This window comes from Scomber japonicus, chromosome 22 (assembly GCF_027409825.1).
Source record: "Scomber japonicus isolate fScoJap1 chromosome 22, fScoJap1.pri, whole genome shotgun sequence".
In the NCBI taxonomy this organism is placed as follows: Eukaryota; Metazoa; Chordata; class Actinopteri; order Scombriformes; family Scombridae; genus Scomber; species Scomber japonicus.
Genome location: NC_070599.1, coordinates 27099088 through 27104829, shown reverse-complemented (window position 1 = coordinate 27104829; position 5742 = coordinate 27099088). Strand labels below are relative to the sequence as shown.

Below are 5742 nucleotides of genomic sequence, written 5' to 3'. Positions count from 1 at the left end.
ATTCAGTGAACTGTCCTTTGGAACAACTCCCAAAACAAGTCTTCATCTGAAAGGAATTCATTATTTTTATTATGATGACCTCATTTCCTCTGGTGCAAACTTCACATTTTTAATATTGAATTTTGATCAATAATAGAAATCTAACAATAGCCAATGTCCTGCCATTTATTTATTCTATCATTACTTTACTTATAATAGTAATAACATTATTTCTTTTTACATTATTGTACAACCTGCTTTGGCATTAGAACACTTCATTCATTTCATCATGCCATGTAAATTTGAACAGAACATTTTTGGCTCAGTCTTCTCAAGATTACTGAACGAGGTAATCAATGAGTCACAATTATAGAAAGTCACTCTATTTCTGTCTTATCGCATAATGCTGAGAATGTAGCAGCTTGTTCTTTATTAGAGGTTGGACAGGTTTTTATCGATCTGACACGTGGTCTGCTGGTCTATAAAACTTGGATCAGCAGACAGAGAGATGACAAACACAGCATCAAGACTAAAGGTAAGACTTGAACAACTAATCTTCTACTTGTGCTCACTGGAGTTTTTCCATTGTACCTTCTCATTGTTTATGTTATTACTGGCTAACAATCCCATTTACAGTTATCTGATTTATTTACTGTTACTACAATGTTACACATTATGTGTATTATTACAACTACTGTACTAATACTAATGCTGCCACTCTGTTATTACAACTAGCATGTTTTAACAGTTTATTATATGGTGTCACTTTTCATACATTGATATTTTATAATATTCCAGCTTTGGTTTGGTTTTCACTGTCATGTTTCTTTACTTTGGTTGCTAAGGTGATGTTATAAATGTATTCCAGGTAACAGTCCAAGCTCTTCACATTTGAAAAAGTATTATTATTAACTAACTGATATTTATCTGGACAATAAAAAGAGATTAATAACTTTACAAACAGATAAACAAATCCATTAATAACAAGATCCACTGTAACTTGATATGTATGGAGCCCCAATTGATTCAAAAATCAGTTAATATATAAGTGAATTATTGTGATATATTTATCAATTATGAAATATAATCTTATCATAATGCAGTCGTCTTTATTTTCTACATAACATAGTTTATTGCATAATAGTTTATTTGTGCATGCATGAGTGGATGCTCATTGGCTGTACAGAAATTGATGAACAAATCCATTACTAAAAAGATCTAGATACTATAAAGAAATTCACATGATGTGTACGCCTAATTTGAATGACATTGACATGTAACTGAACAATGTATAATAAAAATATAATAAACGGCCTGATAAATAAAGTCAATGCATCTAAAGGTCAAAATAAAAAATTGCTTCCGAAATGACTAAATATAACAATCAGTGATTTGATGATGTCAGATATGTTGATACTTAATAAACAAATGAGTAGGCTGTTTAAAAGTGCAGTTTGTGCATTTAGCTGTTATTGAATTCATATTGTTATTACATCATATCTACATTTCCTGTGTATGACTATAAGTGTACGAAATGTGTGTGACATATCTTAATACTATACTACTAATACTAATGCTACTAATACTACTACTACTAATACTAATACTAATACTACTACTACTAATAATAATAATAATAATGATAATAAGTAAAACGTATTTATTTCACAAACCAAAGGACATTTTACAGAGAAAAAAAAATCCAACAAATCAAAACAAGACTATACAGAGGAGGATTTCATTGTGCCTCTCTCTCCTCTCCTTCCTCTCTCCTCTCTCTCCTCTCCTTCCCCTCTCTCCTCTCCTTCCTCTCTCCCCTCTCTCCTCTCCTTCCTCTCTCTCCTCTCCTTCCTCTCTCTCCTCTCTACTCCAACCGGTCCAGACAGATGTTCTCCCACTCTGAGTCTGGTTCTGAGGGTTCTTCCTGTTAAAAGGGAGTTTTTTCTCTCCACTGTGTCTCATGTGGGAATGTTGGGTCTCTTTAAAGTTAAACCTGAAGAGTTTGGTTTAGACCTGCTCTATGTGGAAAGAGCCTTGAGATGACTTTGTTGTGATTTGGCGCTATACAAATAAAGATTGCTGAAGGTTGATGAGGATGGAGAGAAGTATTCATTGAAAAGACAAGTTTTTAACTCAGACTTGAATGTGGAAAAGGAAGGATAGTCGCGGAGGGATTGAGGGAGAGAATTCCAGAGCTTGGGGGCCGTGGCTCTGAATGGCCGGCTTCCCAAGGTGGACAGTTTGGTATGAGGGACGGTGAGGAGGATCTGAGAGAGGAAGAGTAGTCAGGAGTTGGCTGAAGTATACGGGACTCAGGTTATGGAGGGCTTTGTATAGATGCAAATAGAACAGAGCTGTGAAAGACCAAACTAATCCAGCTGTTATTTTCACACTGGCCTTCAGTGAGGATGATGTAACATGTCCTCAAAGTATCACTCAACAGGCACTGTGTGTTATCTTTAAGAGGAGGAGCTGTTTATTTGTTTTAGGTGAAAACAGCAGATGCAACATTTCCTTTCCACAGTAGCTCTCCTGCTAGCAGCTTCTACCTGCTGAGAAGATCTCACAGTCAGAAGTAGGGCATGGGGATAGGGGAAGGGGTAGGGTGACCTCAGGTCAAGTAAAATTAGTCACACTACCAAATAATGTTTGAGTGTAAGAATTGTGCAATTGACTTTTATTTCTGTAGTTTTTATATAATATATCCATATATATATATATATGGATATATTATATGAGGTGTAACTGTTTATTATTGATACACATATCACTTATATGACTGTGTTATGATCATGTGCAGCAGGTTGGTCTCTTCATCAGAAAACAGTTAATAACACTCAGCTCTTTATGAATTAAATCTTTGGAATCATCATCCTCTTCATCATCATCATCATAATCATCATCATCATTATCAACATCATAATAAAAAAATAATATTGTGATATGTTGTGTGATGTGAACCAAACACAATGGTAGCAATATAAAGCATATAAAGACTTTAAGTTGAGGGTGTGATGCTCCTCAGTTTGGTATACTGATGATTTTCATGATCCTCAGAGGACAAACATTACATCTGATATTCAGTGAACTGTCCTTTGGAACAACTCCCAAAACAAGTCTTCATCTGAAAGGAATTCATTATTTTTATTATGATGACCTCATTTCCTCTGGTGCAAACTTCACATTTTTAATATTGAATTTTGATCATTAATAGAATTCTAACAATGGAAAAAGTCCTGTTGTATATTTCCTCTATTATTACTTTACTTATAATAGTACTTAAATGATTTATTTTTACATGATTGTACAACCTGCTTTAGCATTAGAACACTTGGTGCCATGTGAAGCACTTCACACTTCAAGATTAGCCAATTAAGTAAATTTGAACAGAGAATTTTTGGCTCAGTCTTCTCAGGATTACTGAACGAGGTAACCAATGAGTCACAATTCCAGAAAGTCACTCTATTTCTGTCTTATCGCATAATGCTGAGAATGTAGCAGCTTGTGCTTTACTCAGGTTTTTACAGGTTTTTATCGATCTGACTCGTGGTCTGCTGGTCTATAAAACATGGATCAGCAGACAGAGAGATGACAAGCAAAGCATCAAGACTTAAGGTAAGACTTGAACAACTAATCTTCTACTTGTGCTCACTGGAGTTTTTCCATTGTACCTTCTCATTGTTTATGTTATTACTGGCTAACAATCCCATTTAAAGTTATCTGTCTGTTTTTACAGTAATGAACCGTATGTGTTTCTGAATTGAGCTATTTCTCTCAAATAATATATTGCTGTATTTAACTGTTATTGAATCCATATTGTTATTACATCATATCTACATTTCCCGTGTTACATTTTCAGACTGTCTGACTGCTGCTGTAGACTCCATCTGAATTGCTACATCTGGAGAAACAGAGGTATAAGTCAAAGGTTGAGGGCCAGATTATAAGTGTATGAAATGTGTGTGACATATCATAGATGCAGGTAGAACAGAGCTGTGAAAGACCAAACTAATCCAGCTGTTATTTTCACACTTGTGTTTTTCTTAGTCCACTTTAAACTTCATCATTTCAGTATCAGCATAGCTGATATTACACCAGCTATTCTGTTTCATACAGATTACTTACATGTTTAATACTGGCCTTTAATGAAAAGAGCTCTACAGATATTTAGTGTTATTGCACCTGGTACACATAGTCAATAACACTGGATCCTACAATGACCATAATGCAACTTGATCATGTCAATTATTGTTTCCCTCTTTAACTGAAGCTAAACCTAAAAAATAGAGGATGTTTTAGGAATACTAGCTAGGTCTACAATATAACATACATGTGTTATTTCCCCTCTACAGCCTGCTGTGAAGCCATGGCCTCCAATCTATCCCTCCTCCTGCTCGTCCTGAGTGCTTTCATCACAGCTGAAGCAATGGAACTGAGAGTGTTTAGCATGCGGGCCACTAATTTTCCCTCTACAGCAGCTAATGTCAGAGCAGAGGTTGATGGTTGGCAATTTTTTAGGACAGACTCCGCTTCCGGTCCCAACCCCGAATGGTCAAACATGTTTAAGGTCAGGGTCGAGCCTGGTGAAATCGTAATGTTCTCTTTCTACGACAACAACAGCCGCAAGGGACAATGCAGCTTCACTATTAAGGGAATACTCGAGAGGGAAACATCCTGCACATTTGGCAACAGTCAATTCTACTTTAATTACATGCTCAAGTAAATACAGTCAATAAGCATTTATAATGAGCAGCCTGAATCTCTATCAGACTGACTCTGAAGAATCTTGTATGATTTCTCAGAGACTAGCTGTGAGTGATTAGTTGTTGCTTTTTCTGGCTATTTGACCTGTTTCAACAGAAATAAACTGTGCTGGAACAACCAAACTATACTGTGTGAATGTTATTAATATGATATTAAATGACACTGTGGGTGTGAAACCCAGACACACATATAGAGCCACAATATAAACTGTTTTACTGTGTTATAACCTCACTTCACATGAACTCTGATGATTTCAGGGATGATTTTCCTGTTTTGATGTGCAGCCCTCGCTCACAGGTCAGAGCTAGAAATTTTTTTAAAAAGAGAGAAAAAGGAGACCCTCATCCAAATAAAATAATATAATAAATAACAAAAAAAAAAATTTTTTAAATCATAATAAAAAAATCGATGTACTGATGCCTCATGAAATGTTCTTGGCCATTGGCGGACTGGGACAATAATTCAGGCCAGGAATTTGACTCCATTCCAGGCCACTCTTTTCATGTAGACATCATATATAATATAATAAAAATATTTTAATTGTTATGTTTTATAACATATTGACAATAAAATAAAAGTGAATTGCAAGAATCCTATATCACACAAATAGAACAACACGTCTCAAATCCAGTGATCCTGTGTGACTATGGTAGTTGGACCTCAGTCTAGAAGGGTCCAGTCAAATGCACTCTGGTGTCTGGTGCACTCTGAGAGCAACATTAAGATGTTATATCTAGAAAAAAAGTATTCATGCTTTAGTAATGTAACTACTGATTGTGTAGGTATGAAATGAATGATGATGACACACCCACAGAGCACAGGAAAGACATGTTACCAGTTAATTAATGTTCTAATGTCCATATTTGAACTCTGAAACACAGAAAGCAGAAGTGATTATTATTGTTATTAAGTTCAACATATAAAACACTGTTAGATTTTGACATTTTTCACTAAATATCTTTTCTACATTGTGTTTCTTTAAACAACTAAACTAACTGT

The 5742-nt window shown here is 35.2% G+C and overlaps 1 long non-coding RNA gene across 1 annotated transcript; it reads left to right on the top strand.

Annotated features, from left to right (window-relative positions):
- The first annotated feature begins 327 nt into the window (after positions 1–327).
- Positions 328–4448, top strand: LOC128384178 (uncharacterized). Its single transcript, XR_008324051.1, has 3 exons — positions 328–514; positions 3839–3894; positions 4332–4448. It is a non-coding gene; the product is annotated as an uncharacterized LOC128384178 (long non-coding RNA).
- The last annotated feature ends 1294 nt before the right edge of the window (positions 4449–5742 follow it).